The 18,201-nt window shown below is 37.6% G+C and overlaps 1 protein-coding gene across 2 annotated transcripts in view; it reads left to right on the forward strand.

The window, feature by feature from the left end:
- The first annotated feature begins 1,281 nt into the window (after positions 1-1,281).
- LOC125707722 (transcriptional-regulating factor 1-like) overlaps positions 1,282-18,201 on the forward strand; it is a 36,332-nt gene continuing 19,412 nt past the window's right edge. For both annotated transcript variants that reach the window (XM_048975011.1, XM_048975012.1), the window contains exons 1-2: positions 1,282-1,520; positions 1,910-1,988. The gene's annotated coding sequence lies outside the window, so the exon portion shown is untranslated. The remainder of the gene's footprint in view (positions 1,521-1,909; positions 1,989-18,201) is intronic.

Genomic DNA, 18,201 nt, shown 5'->3' on the forward strand with positions numbered 1-18,201 from the left:
AATGTGTGTGTGTGTGTATATGTGAATGAGTTGTATTTTAAGTTATAGAGTCTAGAAAGGGCAGGAATACATGAAGAAAATTTTCATTTATAAACATTTATATATATAAGCTTTTGCCATGAAGACTACACTCAAACCAGTAAATGTACTGTATGGTATTACTGCCCACGTTACTCTAGTACTAACCATTATAGGAACCGTGTAGTTCAAGAATGAAGGACTGACGTGTACATGCTCAAAATCGTTTGTCACGACGTCCATACATTTCGCACACACTAGATGCATTGACTGTTTTGCCCACAAAAATTACCCTTACTATTCCAGGACTGACGTGGAAATGGTCAAAAATCAAACTCTCTGGCTGTTATATTTTTTTAAATGTCATATTTTTATGCTGTCAAAACACCAGAAGGTAGGTTACATAGACCATTACTGAATACATCTGACCATCTCCCATAACAGTTGATCGGTTAAATAAGGGTCATCCCGAAACAATTCATATTAATACCCAACGTTTGCAAAACTAATGTTACCAACGGTAAGTAAAGTGACTTGCGTTGCATTTATACTTGCCATGAGTCCGCCCACCAGGCGTTGACACATTTAGCCATACGGAAAGACCCACGCGTGTTACGCACCCTAGTGAATGACACACCCACTGCAACTTCCGGCTTAGCCTAGACGGTATTTGCCCATAAGAGTGCAATGATTCCAGGGTAGTCTTGTCGCACTATAGATTGCACGCTAGCCCACTGCAGTCCTGTAAACGTTTGCGTTAATAAAGCAATTTATTTGAGCTGATTAATGCTTGCGCAATACTGTATGTATGCAGGCGGCTACTGTCATCAGATATTTAAATATAATTACAATCCTTACGTTACACATGTTCGGCTTAAATTCCCTACAGTACATTTAAAATTCTGGCACATATTTACCACACCAACCAAGGAATTGTATTTCAGTATTATCTCTTCCCCAATCCTTCAGTTTCATTAATGGGCTATACGAGGTCAAGAATAATGTCAGCTTTGGAGCGCATTTTCTGTGCATTGAGAAAAGTATGTGGCAACTCACTTCCCATTTTTATGACCCACGTTTTAGAAGCTTTGGAGTAGTAAGGGTCGTTTGTGGAGAAAAAGAGGTTCATGCGTCTGCTGTGTGCGAAATGAATTAACGTTGTGACAAGCGACAGGTTGTGAGCCTGAATAATCACCCATATTAGCATAAAATAAATATATTCCTTGAAATTAATAGTGCTTCCGATATTTGGAGGCGCATGAATGAAGCCAATACCCAGCTTAAAAGACAAATCGGTCACATCCGGAAAGAAGGGTTATCATGCTGACGAACGGAGTTTTAAATACTATTTAAGCCAAATATATATATGAAAAGAAAATCTTTTGCAGTATAAATATGAGAGGCATAATACGGTTTTAGAAAAAGAACAAAATCGAAAGGAGTGGACGTGAGCCTCCGGTGTGAACTCGTATCGTTTAATGCAGGAAAAACGTAATGCATAGGTAAGACAAACGGGTGGAGGTAATGTGTAAAACATAAATGAGTTGTATTTTAATTTATAGAGTCTAGAAATGGCAGGAATACGTGAAGAAAATTTACATTTATAAACGTTCGGCTGTGACTATGAAAACAAATTTTATGTAACTTCCTTCTGCTTAATTTTAGATATAAGCGGAAGGATCCACATTTTCATTTTAGACAAAAATAGACTACAATTTTATTCCTACTCGTCAATATAAAAAATCAAGTTCATATTTCTACAGTCCCACTTAACTGAAAACTAACTTGACTATGCTAAGTTTTTGCATTGCAGACACTTTTTTTCTTTCTTTTTTTTGGAGCTGGGACTTACTGGCGCTATGTTTTATGGCGGATTAATATCTGTTTATAGGACCGTAGCAGTGAGACATTGCTGTCCAGCAGAGGGAAGTTGTTGAATACAAATAGCATGGAAATTAAACTGAAACAAGGTAACTATATATTTGCTTACTTCTTTACAGAAAAACACGAGGCATTAATTTCTGCAATCGTTTTTTCATTGAAATTTATTACGATGAATGCATTTCCACAAAGGCACGTAGATTAAAATTTTATATTTTATCACATTTTTTTAGCTTTTCTTTTAATAATGGACTTTCAATTTTAAACTTCTCACTTAAGTCTCTCTTTAAATGATAGAATTTAGTCTGGGTTGGAGGCAAACTCATAATATAAATGGACGAAACTTGTGTCATTCATATTTTCTAAATGCAAATGAGGGGAATACAGGTGTCTATGAAACCGACATTACAGAATTTTTTCTTTGGGCTGGGTTTTTAACACAATACATTAAGATGGAAGTTCACCTGGTGCATTTATTTATGTTGAACGTGACAGTTTCTGCATGTGACGGAAAATCATTTTGGTGCAGACGGATATAAGCGTCTAGAGTGACTTGCCATAGTACGGCAAGTCAGGCGCAAGTCTAAGCAAGACACAACTCTCCGGGGACGGATACTTATCCATACCTCTGACTCGTGTGCTTATAATTTAGGCGGTCCTGTCTGTCTGTCATGCATATTTCTTCAAATGAATGGTATACAAGGAACCATTTTGCATTTGCTTTCGCGTCCCAAGCTTGTCTAAAGTTTTAACATAATGTGTACATATACAAAAGCTCTAGGATATGACATTATTTCAGCCTTGCACACGTTAAAGTGCTGGTTTTAACTTTAACACTGGTGTTTTGAAAATCGCTTATACTAAAAACGAATGCTTCCCGTTACTACTGTGAATGTTGATAAGGGTATATACTTAGCTGTAAAACCAGGAAATCCGTTACTGAGACGCGGTTGGGAAGCAGGCATCTCATTTCATATTTGGTTATGTTGTTGTCTGTTGTGTAGACATCTGTACTCTCAATAATAAAGGATTCAGTTTTATTCAGTTAATATGTGCGAGCGATCGAGACTTTTCGTCACATTTGGCCATTTGGGCTATTTTCCTGTAGATGTCATATGCCATAATGCAATTTGAGTTATAGGCCAATCAGTTGATCAAATTAAACTTACATAAATGGTTCTGTAACAGAAGTAACTTATACACATTCATATCCATTCTGCTTCATTTATAAAGCGACCTTCTGGCCATTATTAAATTTGGTATGCTGCGGACGTTTAAGATAGCTTCTCACGTTTGTTGGTCTTCCTATAATCTCCATAGTCTTCATGACATCCACAGGTGAACTTTACCAACACTCGACAAGTCATATCTAGTATCAAAATGTGTGTTATTCTTCTAGACAGAGAAGTTAGTATTGGGATAACTGATAAACTGAACAGACGGTGGCACATTCAAACACACCAAAAACAAAAATACTATTATGTAAAAAAACAACTATATTGAATAACACACATGAACAGCCATTGCCAACCTAAACTCTCACCAACCATAAAGATCACAATTACCTCTGGTCTAACAGAACAGCCGCTGAGGCTCATGGGAGTCACTTTCTTATGGAAGCGCTGTAAGGAGTAAAACATCCAACCCCTATAATCTAAATCGCAGAAGGTATATAAGAAGCTAGCTAATCTAAATAAGTTGTGTAAGCAACTAAATTAATGATGTAAGGATTACCTAACTGTCTGGGGGTACTTAACTCTCTGTCCTTTATGTAACTCACAGTTCACACGTTTAATGAAGTTTTGTCCTGGATATAGAGCCAATCTATTACTTTCTACAATTTACCCGATAAATGGGTACCATTTTAATTCAAGTTAAGTAATCTAGTGATTAGTTATCGTGATATTTTATGTACAGTCTAATACACCAACCACCTTGCCAAAGTAATATACATTTTTATTAAATTTAATGTTGAAGTGATGTTTTTTTCCCATTTCAGAGTCATGTATTTTTATAATAATAAAATTATAATGCATTACATTTTAAGTTATTTTCTTATGTAGGAAAAGGTCATTCACTTATGTAATTCCCCTACACACATCCCAAAATGGTTTAGTCCAATTCAGATTCCACTAATTTCAGCTCTTAATGAATTGAACTCCTGCTGTTTATTAAAAATTAATAATTTAATTCAGAAGTTTCTTATTCTAGCTGGATACACAGCTGGTTATAATTACATTCTAGTTCAAAGGATAGGTAGCTATTTAACACATTAATAATGTTTTCCAGAATGAGTAGTGTATTTTTGTGTATTTGTTGGTAATCTGTATGGCAGTAGCCAATTTTTATATAACATTGCCCTGTAGCTTTTAACCCTTGTCTTTTGTGACCAAGCTGGCTACCTGTCTAGCTAACAATAATTAGTATATTATCATGTATATGCACGGGGCATTGTGTGAGTCTGCAGGTTAGGACTCTGTGCCTGAAATCGGTCGTCACCTATTGAAAGCCTGTGATTGGCAGAGTGATTTCACTCAGTGTCAACAAAATCTAGAGCAGTCATTGAAATGGTTCTCACACTGTGTGAAGCAGCAGAATTCTGGCCAAGCAACCCATTTGTGATCAATAAACCTCTTTCCTTAAAGACAGAATATTTGTGTTTCTTAGTATAATTTAAGGATACAATAATTTCACGATCACATCTTGCTTGTGTTTTGGTAAACTATATGAACAGAGGCCAGCCGCTGAAAAAGCAAGCAACGTCTCGAACATTTTCATAAATATAACCATGGTCTCTCAAAAGTATGTCACATTGGATAAAAAAATCAAAAAATGTGTACGTTTATTAGCTATAAATATAAAATACTCCCAAAAGTTCCAAATGTTATCTTGTGCTTCTTGGTTGAATCCTGCTCCACACTAAGAATGAACCGTTTGTTAGCATTTCTTATTTATTTTTTTTAAAGCTATGTTCTAGTACACTGCAAGAGGTATGGAAGAAGTAAGGCAGTTTTTAAAATGTGTTCTTGGAACAGCAGCTTACAGAAAAAAATTGAAATAAGTTTCTATGTTCCATTTTATCTCAATCTTGCATTAAGGATGTCTAGCAAGGGATTCATCAAGTTAAGTCTATATGATTTAATACTGTCTGTGTTAAGAACTATCTGCACTATGTGATTAGTGTGGTAACACATTAAGGTCTAACCTTGTCAGGCATGATTCAACTTTTGTTTGGTGCAATTATGTGAAATAAAGGACCATTAATTAAACATCAGAAGGAACCAAAGTCCCTCTTGAATACAGAGTACTGATGTAACCTGTATTACCCATATATATATGGTAAAATCAGATAAAGTTATCAGGATGTTGTGGGATTAGTGTGAAGTGTCTGCAGTTAGTTGCTAATTACCGTCCTCCATGTCTGTATGTAGCAGAAGAAATGTACACTCAGCTTTGTCAACCATTGTGCTTTTATTCCTGCGTCAGTTTCAGAATTGTTTTTAGTGGATCTCATTCATCAAATACTAGAAATGATCAGATTAGGGTGAATCATTTAGTAGACTGAAGTCACTACCGAAGTTGTTGCCAGTGAAATTAGTGGAATTGCGAGTTTCTAGTTTTCAGCTTTAGTTAAACTGAAAATGTCTTTTCACATAAAAATGCTCATCATAACGCAATAGTCTGCCTCATTTTAATGATGGCACCCACATAACTTTTAAATTAGTCCTTATCCTATTGACAGGAACTCACTTATGTGCAATTGTGTCAAAAGTACAATGTGGCATAGGATTTTATCTTTTTTTTATGGAGATGCAAAAATACTACGTCTACTTAAGAAATGAGCTGTTTGTTACTGAAAATTAAGTGTAATATAAAATGTTTAAGAATGGAAGGAATTGGAGGAAAATTGCTTATGCTTAGTAAGATAAAATGGACTTTAACTGGACAGATGGTCTGATAATGCATTTAGTATGTATGTTACCCTTGCCTGTCCCTAGAACTTATTATAAATGTATTTATAAACTAATGTGTGACAAACCACAATGCCGTCAGTGTGTTATGTATTTAACCAACAAACTGATGGCACAGCAACACTAAAATCCAGCTTATATTGCTAAGAGCTTTAATGTTATTTTTGATTGTGTTGTTACTAGTATCAGAAAAATATCAATTACTTGGAGTGCATACAGTTTACTTGCCATAATATCCCCATTGAAACTGAAATGGGTAAATCTCCTGGGTCATTGTTTTTGGAACGTGAAAATGTGTAAAATCTGTATTCTATTGCTACACAATCATACCATTTCAGCATGTGTCCTGACTGCTCAGTGCCTGTTGATACAACTAGTGGCAACACCACCATCTTGACACCCTTTATGGGCAGTGGTAGCTTAATGGTTAGGGAAGTGCACTTGTAATTGAAAGATTGCTTGTTCAAATTCCTAACCAGCAAGACACTACTGAGAATACCCTGAGTAAGGTACTGCCCCCAAGCACTGCTCCCCGGGCACTGAATTAGCTGCCCCCTGCTATGTCACGAAAGTCACATATGGGTTAAATGCAGAGGGCACATTTGGTTGTTGCGCACTGTGTTGCCGTGGTGTATTAACAGTGACCACTGATCACAAGATCTATTGGGCTATGGTTATTTCAATAAAATTTCATCTCCTTTTTTGTTTAATAAATGTCATATATCGCAATATAATACCATGCGGACCAACATTATTTAAAGAGCAAATGCTGCAATTTAATTTAGATAAACAAGGCATGTCCTCTGTCATTAACAAAATTAAGTTTAATGACTGTAACTTCACACATTTTGTTCCTTATTATTCCCTTCTTGAGAATTGTAGCTCACATCTCTAGTCCGGCATCCTAGTAATTTGAGAGATTCTTAATTCTTTTAAATGCTAAATGTTTAGTTTGTCTTCGGCCCTTAAAAGATTCTGTGTTTTTATTGCTGTTTCGCTTTTATTTGCACCTGTACCTGTGCGCGTCAGCGTGGGTACAAGTCGTGATGAGTTGATGAGTAGATAAGATTGATCTTAAAGGAAACACTAAAATGGTCAGTTGGATGGATCTTCTTATGTGTACATAAGTGTTCATAAAAGCTTGTTGATATATTAATATTACGGACTTATCACTCCACAACTACTACACCAGCATGACATGCTGCATGCGATAATGTGCTTCATCAAGAGTGCATTGAGGAAACTAAGGGTAAGACTAGGTGTCTGAACCGTAAAACACCTTGAATGTATAGAAACATAAATGAACAGGTCAAGAACTTAAGGACATGACAGAATCGCCACATGGGGCTGATCGTTTTGTACATGCCTGTTTGCCTGTTTTCCGCCGTTCATGTCAAGGTCCTGGATTTCCCAATGAAAGGCATGAGACGGGTTTATAAATGGTTCAGTTTGCTTTTTTTGGGTTAATTCCATTGCACGGAACACTGAGAGCTATGCGTCTTTGTGTGTCTCTCATATGTGACTGCAAAACTATGAACATCCACATATCTTCCGGATATTTTTTTTCCTTCCAGTATATGCGGAATGCAGATCATTCATTGCTGTTTGGTTTAGAAAATGACAGTAAAGAGTTGCAAATATCGTCTGATAAAATTTTGATTTGCATTTGTTTGTATAGATCTTACATTATCTTACATTGTTATCTTTTTTGAATGTGTGTCATGGGTTTAAATAGGAAACATTTGAAGTATAACAATCATGAGAAATATCAAGTGAACCTGAATATTGCAGAACACAACATATCATGACCTTTTTAGCACATTGTTGAATGTAAAAAGTGCGGTTACTCTCATTTCAGCTTAATCCTATACATTTTAATAAGTAGTATTAATGTTATTAACATGTATAATTTTTTCATAAATATGGCAATTCCTGGGGATGTAACCAGTATAGTTTTACTTACTGTGTGTTGCCAGTGCAATTGATTTTCAAGAACTTGGTAAGACAGTTGTACTGGGTCTTGCTGTCAGTGAACACAGAAGTGTGTGTTAAACAGAAGGTTTCGGGAAAATTTCATCTCCTTTTTTTTGTTTAATAAATGTCATATATCAGCCCAGTGTCATCAGCTGAAACTCTAGAGATTTTGTGAAGAATTGATCAATGGGGTTAACCTGGTTGATTAGACTGTATGAGGAGATGCGCTCTGCTGGCTTGTCAGTAGCATGGTTAGAGATGATTAGATGCTGAAAGGCCATCCCCCATATCTCCTCTCTCTCATGCAGCCTCATTTGTGTACTGCGAAAGCTGCTGTAATCACAGGCTAATAATATTAATGCATTGTCTGCAAAGGGCTGCCACCCAAAGCGGCGCCCAGGGAGCTGGGGGTTAAGGGCCTTGCTCAAGGACCCGCAGTCTGAGGCGGGGTTTGAACCTGCGACCTTCTGATTACAGGCACACAGGCTTAGCCCACAGAGCCACACGCTGCTCCCAATACTTGGTTGATCCCTCCGTGGGGAAATTGTCTTTACGCCTTTCAAGAAAATGAAAGACCATAATGTACAGTAAGTTTTAAAATAGAAAACTAAAAGTAGCACACTTGAATGGCCATGAATCAACAAGTAATATCATAGTAATGTTGGCAGGACCCCTTATGGGCCAATCAGGATATCAAGATGATAGAAGTGGCCATAGTGAGTTGCAAATTTGCATACATTACAAGGGAAAGTTGCCTGTGCATTATATGAGAGACCAGCTATCCCATTATTCACTTTGCCGATGTACTGCATTGATGGTCCTCTTCAAAACCACCAAAATAGTGGTATATATGTTACTAAAATTACGGCAGCTAAAATGAATGTGAGTGTATGTGTGTGTAAACTTTAAGTTGTATTCTAGTATTCTTCAACTTAGGCTGCACATTAGTAGGTTGCATCTGTCCAGATATGTACATCCATCTTGTTTTGAGTATCCAGTCACAGTGGCATTCAGAATGTCTGAAAGTATCAAGGATCACATTAGTCTTATTTAGTTTAAATACTAGAAGTCCTGGCCATAAGTGGAAATTAGCGGGAGAACATTTTAAAGCGAATTTGAGGAAGCACTTCTTTACACAGCATGTAGTTAGAGTATGGAATAGTCTTCATACTAGTGTAGCGCAAGCTAAAACCCTGGGTTCCTTTAAATCAGAGCTAGATAAGATTTTAACAACTCTTAGCTAACTCTTAGCAACGGGCTTGATGGGCCGAATGACCTCCTCTCATTTGTAAATTTCTTATGTTCTCATGTAGTAAATTTTATTAAATATGCATGAGTAATGTAGGATGTGTTCTATTGTGAAATTCCTTCACGAGAAACAGTGACAAAGGAGAACGGCATAATTAACAAAGAGTGTTAAGTGTGGTCTAACGGTCTTCAGATTGATGTCTATTTCATGATTGACTGGGGAATATTGCCACTTTTCCGTGGGTTAAGAGATCATAAATGTGGTGTCATTCGGTTAGCTGAGCTCAAGAGCTAGAAGATGGCTTTCATTTTTTCTCTCAAAGCTAACTGAAATGATCCACATTTCCACACTGTAACTCTTAAGAGTCACATCTTAACTCACTTTTTGTAAAGTAATATATTTATGTATCTAACAAATGAAAAAGCAATTTAAAGTATGCTTTAATCTACATCTGTCCTTTAATTTAATAACTTGGTAACACTTTCTATGAATGACATGTTTATAAGAAACTATAAACACATCCATATCACATTATAATGCATTCATAAAGTATTATAAACATAGCCATAAATATTTATAAAAAGGGATAACACATTATAACCATGTTTATTGTGCATTACACATGCTTTATGAAGGTCTCACCTATAACACATTACAAAGGATCCTTAATTCTTATACTGACCATTATAATGCATTATGAAGGTATCTATAGTGTATTATACGTAGATGAGCACTTCATTGGAGCTTATGAAGTATTTTAATTAACACTATAATTCCTTATGACTGTGAATGGAAGATGCTGTAATGCTTTATTAATTGTTATACCAACCATTATAATACATTATGAAGGTATCTATAGTGCATTATAGATGAGAGTTGGAGCTTATGAAGTATTGTAATCAACACTGTAATGCATTATTACTGTCAGTAGAAGATGTGTTGTAATTCTTTATTAATTCTTATACACACCATTATAATGTATTATGAAGATATCTATAGTGCATTACAGATGACACCTTTATTGGAGCTTATTATTATATTACAGTATAATCATATATATATATATATATATATATATATATATATGATATACAGTCAATATCATACAATTTGGGTAGTATCTCTGATTTATGAATTTTTACCTTTGTGTCATATTTTAGGGAATGAATTACTCATATTATTCATAAATTTGAGTGGGTGTTTAATTCATAAGCAACATAAGCTTGTTTCTTTAACATCTGGTTTGCAAGTATAAATACCAACTATATTTGATGGCAGTGTAGCAGTAATAAGCTGCCTTGACTACTGCATGTATCTCTGCCTTTCATCAGTTATCTGTGTCATGCCGTGATCCTTCAGCATCATGAAGGATTTGTCGGTCGACTGCCTTCGTTAATACACCTGGTGAAGGATCCATGTTTGATAAAAGCATAATGAAATGTTGCATAAATCACAATCTGAAGTTTATGCTAAAGTCCCTTTGCATGGTGCAGATGTAAATTCGAACATGAAATATAACAATGATAAAATACAGCTCATCTGCAAGTCGGGATATAGAGTGGGATATACGGGCAAGAAAATTCTTCATTAAAGGCCAGTTGTTGATACATGCTTTATAATCCAGGTCTATAATACCTACTGACACTTCTGAACAACATATTTTTTTGTGATACAGGCAGTCCCCAGGTTACAAACAATATTCATTCCCCAAGTTGAATTTGTAGTTAAGTTGGAAAAATAATAATATTACAGTACATAATAGCAATAATAATTATACAGCAATAATAAATGTGGCTACCCATGGTACTGTACTGTACCACAAGCCGATGAACAGCTGAAGCCGCCCAATGTTTTCATGAGCGTCCTAAAGTAGCGTGTGCATTCGTTATTACGACCCATTGTATTTAATCTGAATTTTTAATGCAATAGACTTTATAGCAGTTCGTAAGTACGAGTTCTTTACTGTACTGTGTTGTTTAGATTCCTAATCTGTAGGTGGCTAAATCAATAGCTGGTTTGCAAAGCCCATAAATTCTGCTAATGAAACTGGAACTGAAGGCACCATTAGGCATTTCTATCCCTTCCTTTGTTGCATGTATGACTCCCCTCCCTTATAGCCCATACATAGCCTATATACACATGCATAGCCCATAGACATCATTCTAGACTCAGACTTATGTACAAGAGAATTATTCACCTGAACTGTTTTTTTTTTTTTGGACTGACGGAGGAAACCAAAGTATCCGGGGTGAGTGGGGGGGGTGCACATGCAAGCCTGGGGAAATCATTTTCAGAATCGACAATACATTGAAAGACGATGACAAACACTTCACAATTTCAGGTTTTAACTAGTTTAAAGAAACTTTAGATTTCGTTTAACGGTATCAGTTTAAAAATTTTAAATCTTGAAGAAAGCTGATTATGTTTAGTATAAATGGATGTGAAAATTGTGGTTATAGTCGGGAAGTCTCCCAGAATTGAAAAAGAGATTACTTCATTTCCTAAACCTCCCTGAAATCCTCAAAAATAGAAATTACAAAAGAAATTTGTCTTTTTATTTGTTCCTTTACCAGCGAACCAGGCTTCTGGTTGCCAAGTTTGATTCTCATTTGCATTTGGCCTCAGTGCTTTTTGTCCCCTGTGGTAATATGTGTGTATATATGTCCTGTGCATGTGCTCATGTTATGAGCAGGCTAATAAAAAAAAACACTTCCAGTCAACTAATATAAAAAATGTGCTTCTTAATTGGTCATTCCAGCATCTGCTGATGAAACAAACTCAGCTCTTTACAACACTTGAAACAAACAGGAAGTTACAGACGGTTGAGACTTCGTGGTTATTCAGTTCGGACAGTCGGAAAAAAAACAGAGAAAAATGTCTGAACGGCGCCCATGTGTGCATTATTCCGACAAATAAGCAACTGCACGCCCTTTGAAATCCTGCTTTTTCAGTAACCCATAGTTGTACCTCATGAACAGCTGGAAGTTAAGTGTCCAGATGCAGACATTTCTTCTGCATGGCTGGGCCTGTCAAGGAACTTTATTTATAGCAACAGTTCGGGCTGTCACATGTATCAGTTGTACATGAAAAAAAAGGGGTTTCATAATGACACAGAATAGCTCTCATTTTGATTGTGCTTACAGTACATGTCACAGTGGCAAAATGGAGTTGGTGATCATTTTTGCTCAATGTTTAGCACATTAATGGACTCGTCTGCTGGGCCTTTTTTTTTTCTTTCAACATAATTTCAAGTATTTAACTACTACACCAGCACTGACAGAAAGTCAGTAGCCTGTGGATGTATATGGAAAGTTTTAAATTTTTATAGTAAAAGGACAAAAAGCCTGTCAATATATGTTCATCTCTACTAAGGATAATTTTCTAGTCTGTCAACATGCTTGGATTACAGAGTTTGTTTGAGGGTAATACCAAAGTAAAATAAATATCTGTCACCCATGTCTCTGAAGATGGCTGAAGGAGAGGAGTTAGATATTTCAGGAGGTCAGATGTGTTCATTTTTTCTCTTCTGAATTCCATAATTTTGCGCCAACCTACAGTACGCCCTGCTTTTCTGTGCATGTGGAACATTTGTCCAGTGCAGCTGCATTTCCAGGTGCCACCGTTGTACAGGGCATGCCACTTAACTTCGATTCTCCATAGCAGCGTAGGAGTTTCTTTTGGAGACTGGCTACGTGTGATAACATCAACCACATCTCCAAAGGCTGACAACGCGTGGGCTACACAGCAGGCCAGGTTGAGCAGCTTCACAGCCTAAACATGCTCTAGGCTCCCTTCCATGACCCCATCCACTCAAAACTAGGAGCCCTGTAAAAAGGTGAATGAATGCCATACTATTATTGAAACAGAGCCACAGATTACAATCCCCAGATTAAATCCGGCACCATGAGACACATGGTTTCTGCTTTCCTAGCAGAATAAAACACTCAGCCTCACTTCTCCACTCAGCCCTACATACATTATATTATATTACATTCCATTACATTTACATTTTCATATTTAGCATGTAGTTTACTTCAAAGTGACATACAAGTGAGGAAAATAGCACATGACAAACAAGCAGCTGTCAAGGAGTCAAATAGGCACAAGTGCAGCTCGGCTGAACTTCCAGTTAATGCCCAGGTACTTTGGTATTGGAGCAGGAGCTACACAACATCTAATAACACAAGAACCTAATAAGACTATTCAAGGACCAGAAGTACAACATAAGTACATTCAGGGAACGTAAAGGGGCATCAGGCTAGTAGAAAAATTCATAGAACAGCTGGATCTTGAGGCATTTCTTGAAGGTAGAGAGAGTCCAATGGCCAGATGTGGTTCAGTAGTTCAGTCAACCATCAGGGAACCTCATAAAGACAATCTTTTGGAGTGACATTTCTCACACGATCGGTGAAGCTCCACGCAATGTTCTCTTGATGATCGAAGGCCAGAAAACTCATGTCTATGAGAAGTCAGACCACCAGTCGGCCTAGTTAATTTATCAATGTCTCCATTGTCTCGGAGTTCTCCTCTTGCTATTATTTGCATTTTTGTTGGTGACAGCGTGTCAAAGATTTTTCATCAACTTGATTTGGATAGTGACAAATGGCATTAATACAATGTTCTAATGGCTTCAGAAATACTCAAAAGCCACTGGTTTTAATTTTGATGAGTGGTACTGGTCATATTTATGAAAATTCATTTTCATATAGTCTGCCGAAACCCAAGCAAGATATGATATTGGAATTATTTCATCCTTAAATCATACTATGGAATACAGATATTCTGTCTTTGAGGAAAATGTTTATTGATCACAAACCAGTTTTTTTTACCAACATTCTGTTGTCTGCTGCAACGTGCGGGCTGTTTAAATGACAGTTTTTGCACTAATTCTATTCTCTTTATATGTTATTTTTATTTATTAAGCCACTGCTTTTATCTAAAGCAACATGTAACTGAGATACAGGGTCAGACAGTCCGTAGAGCAACACGGGTTAAGGGTCTTGGTCAAGGACCCAATAGTGACCTCACTCTGCCGACCACAAAATTGGCATCGATTTCCTTACAATCAGCAACACTAACCCGCCAAGTCGCACACGGCCCTGAGCTAAAAAAAAAAAAAAAAGTTAACTTTAGCATTAAACTGAAACTGCTCTCAGATCCAAGTTTCTTTTAAACTGCAGGGTCACAGCTCATTACAAAGTGCTTCCTCAGAGTTTATAGATTCCTGGCTGAATGAGAGACATTCCGTAAGACCTGTGCACATTCTGTGAGGGGAGGCGACCCAGTCAGTGTGAAATCCCTAACCGCCACACAGGCAGCACTCTTTGGGCTGATGGTTGCCTCATCTCTAAAGGTATAAATAGCATAAAAGGTGTTAAATTCCAGCATTAGAATACTTTTTCATTTTATATAACTACTTAACTGTGCAATATTCATATTATTGGTAATTTACTGTAAGTAGATTTAATATGTAGTACTTTTTACACTTACTGTGTAAATGATTGAATGATCATTTTTTTATTGCATTTGAAGGGGTAACTGCTTGGTGATTTCATTATACATGTTATAATGACAATAAAAGCTTCTAATTCTAATATTTCCTGAAAAATCTCATTCATAATGGTATAGTGTAGTGTTGTAGTTTTGCAATGTATCTATAAAACATGATAATTAAATGTATCTGGTCATAAACAGATTTGTTATGTTATTCGGTTCGGGGAGATCATTTTTCTTGACGTTGATAAGGCCCTGAGTTTTCAACCTTTAGCATTTTCATGGAAGACATAGAGTTTCACGCGATCCAGATTATTATTGTTAGATGGAAGTCACATACGTAGCATCCCCATCTACAAGCGGAGTGGAAGATAAGGCTAAGAGGCACAGTTACGACACTGGGGAGACCGTGTGGCTTTCAGGTCAGACCACATGTAGGTGTGTGTGGCTTTGGGAGTCAATGGCAGCCGGGTTGAAGAAAGCACTGCATCTTTACAAGAACTGTATTTTTAGATGAGAAACGTGTGATTATCGGTTCACATCTCAGTTGCACGGCTACCTCCAGGGGCCGTCAGGACTGTGACGTCGTGTTGCCAACACAAGTTTCTGTGTCATTATGTCTGTTCCTCTTAAATCCTGAGACACCTTCCTCATGGAAGTTGTTCAGAAGCTCGAACAATGTCTGTTCTTCTCAGTTATCTTAAAGTTAATTGTATAGAACTCATTAAAATTGTTTTCACAAGCCGAGGTGCCACTATACAATAAGACTACCCATATAAAGAGTTTGTGAATGGTTTATAATCTGGTTATTAATTAGGTTGTAACACTTTGAAAAAGCAATAACTATTTTTTAATAATTAGTGGGTAATCATTACCACTGGACCGGATAAATGAATTTTCCACATTCAGCAGACGCTCTTGTCCAAAATGATGATGTACAAGTAAAGAGAAAAGAACGCTGCAAACAAACGTACATGCTGTCATGGAGTCGGTTAACCATAAATGCAGCTAGACTGAGCTTTCGATGAATGATGAATGCCAAGGTCTAAATATGTGCAGTATAGGAGCAGGAGCTACACACGTCGCCTTGGTTTGCTTTTTGGTGAAGGTGGGTCCCTGTCCATCGATGGACCTGTAGGCCAGCTTCCATGAGTTGTGTGAGAATTTTCACCAGGGCGATGTCATTCTATTCTCTAATTAGTTGCATCCGTCCATCCGTCTTCCAAAAACTTATGCAGACCTTGGACCTACGGTCTCTTTGTCACTAGCTGATCATGGTGACCCAAACGAAGATGAAGACACTGCAAGATGGTGAAAACGTTTTAAGGAGAACGTCTCTTCAAAAATGATAATGTTAGCGGCACACAGGAGGTGTACGTATTACTGCGACCCCCAGCCAAGACAGGCGCCAGAGTTGTGGTCGCTGCTGTCACCGTGAGAGCCCGGTGCTTGTGTCTCGCTGGGGCTGCCCCCTGCACACTCATTACAAAAGCCAGGAGTTTCACAGCAGTAACAAATAGGGTAGATGGATAGCGGCTTTATGTCCGTAATGTGCGTGTTTGTGTTATTACTTATTAAATTTCCCAGATTTTAAAAAATATTTAAAACATTATTAGCTTGAGGTGTAGCACTGTTGCCTCATGCCTCCTGGACCCGGGTTCGAGTCTCCACCAGGGCTCCATGTGTGCGGAGTTTGCATGTTCTGCCGGTGTCGTCATGGCATTTTGTTTGGGTACTCTGGTCCTGTGTGAACAGCCTAAAAACATGGTGAGGTTAGCTGGAGTTACCAAATCACCTAGAGGTGCGTATGTGTGAGTGAATGCTGTGTGAGCTTGTCTTGCGACAGGTTGACGCACCATCCTGGGTTCCATAGCTTCCGGGATAGGCTCTGGACCTCCTGGTTTCAGAAAATGGATGGATTTCTACTTTGCTCAACATAACTTTTAAGAGGTGCTATTTCAGTGCCCACTACATTCAGTTGATGAATATGTAAATTAATATTTCAATGTCTGGGGCAGTACAGTGGTCCATTGAGTGCCACAATTGCCTCCCACCATCTGAGTTGGTGGTTTGAGTTCTGCCCTTGCTCTGTATGTGTGAAGTTTTCTGTGTTCCCACATTTTGAGGATTTGTGTGTAGCTTAGTTGGTTCCCATAATCAGAAGGTTGCAAGTATACATTTTTTTCCTTCTTCCTCCAAATACCTGGGATTCTTCCTGCTATCTAAAGACTCACATTGAGTTACACTTGTATATCTATGTTGTCCATAGCGGGTGCATGTATATATTAGTGCCTGGAAATGGACTGGCATCCCATCCAGGATCTTCCGTTGTGCCCTATCCTGCATGAGGTAGGTTCCAGACCCTCCCTAACCCAACCCTGTACAGGTTGAGCAGTTGAAAGATGCACACATCCTAATATCTTTTTATTTAGTTGGAATTATTTTATTCCTATCATAACTTTAGTGATTGAGGAACAATTGTTAAGTATGCCTTTGATTTTGTGTTAATTTTAGAAGGACAGTGTGTTTAAGTGTGCCCAAGTGCTTTTTGTCTGCTCGTGTCCATTTACTGAGGCCTGTACCCTGAAATGGAGGTTTAGCAGTCTTTAAACTGTGTCAAAGCAGTCTCATTTAGATACCCCTTTGCCCATGTTTAGTACTGGAGCATGGTGCCCACACTACAGTTTTCTGTCATATTTTTCCATTACCTTAATGTTTCTTAAAGACTGGCCTGCGGGTTTTCATTCTTACTGCAAAGTCAGACCTCGCTTTGTTACTTTATATGAAGGCATCCTACGTCTGTCTGTCTGCTTTGGTTGGGTGTGCTAACATTTTCCTTCACTTATGTCTGGTTGTTTCACTCACTCGACACCCTGTGGTTTTTCCTTTAAATGGTCCTATATCTTGTGCCCGTTTACCTGAGTCTCTGGAGTATTTTATGATTTTTTTTCCTGGAAAATTTTTCCAGATTTCTGCAAAACTTAATGTCAGATGTCTGGTTATAGTGCCGCGACATCAGCATTTTAACACTTTGGGTTGGTTATTTTTTGCTAAGTTTCTGAATATTTTTATATAGCCAAAGAGGAAGCTTTCATAAAGCTATCAGCTACGTAACTTCCAATTTAAAAAAAGCACTAAATTAGTACAATGAAATGATATTTAGCAGTAGCAGGGGTGTAGAATAGACTTGTACACAGATAAGACTAAAAATCATGCAGAAGCTACTAGTAGAATATGTAAAACTATGTAATTCTTTAAAAAGAGGTATAGAAGCATATTTCAGGACAAGACGTCATGAGATTATGTGCAAATGTTCAGGAAGCCTGTTTTTGGGCTTAAGTGTAAAAAGAGCAGCCACCATTTGTTTAGTTCTGCGTTAGGCTTCCCCCCTTCACTCCTTTAAAGGAGAACAGAGCATTACAGAACAAACACGCAACCGCCACCTCCCTGCTCAGGGTCATGTGACAGGAAAATGAAAGCAGGGTGAGTGGCCGGATCACATCTTCGGCGCCGAAAGCGCCGTGTTTGCGTGGGTGAGCAGAAAAGAGGCACTTCAATTATGGAGTGAAGTACATGCTACATATTTGCTTACTTTCATGCCATATCTGCAACAGG

This window comes from Brienomyrus brachyistius, chromosome 14 (genome assembly GCF_023856365.1).
Source record: "Brienomyrus brachyistius isolate T26 chromosome 14, BBRACH_0.4, whole genome shotgun sequence".
Classification (NCBI taxonomy): Eukaryota; Metazoa; Chordata; class Actinopteri; order Osteoglossiformes; family Mormyridae; genus Brienomyrus; species Brienomyrus brachyistius.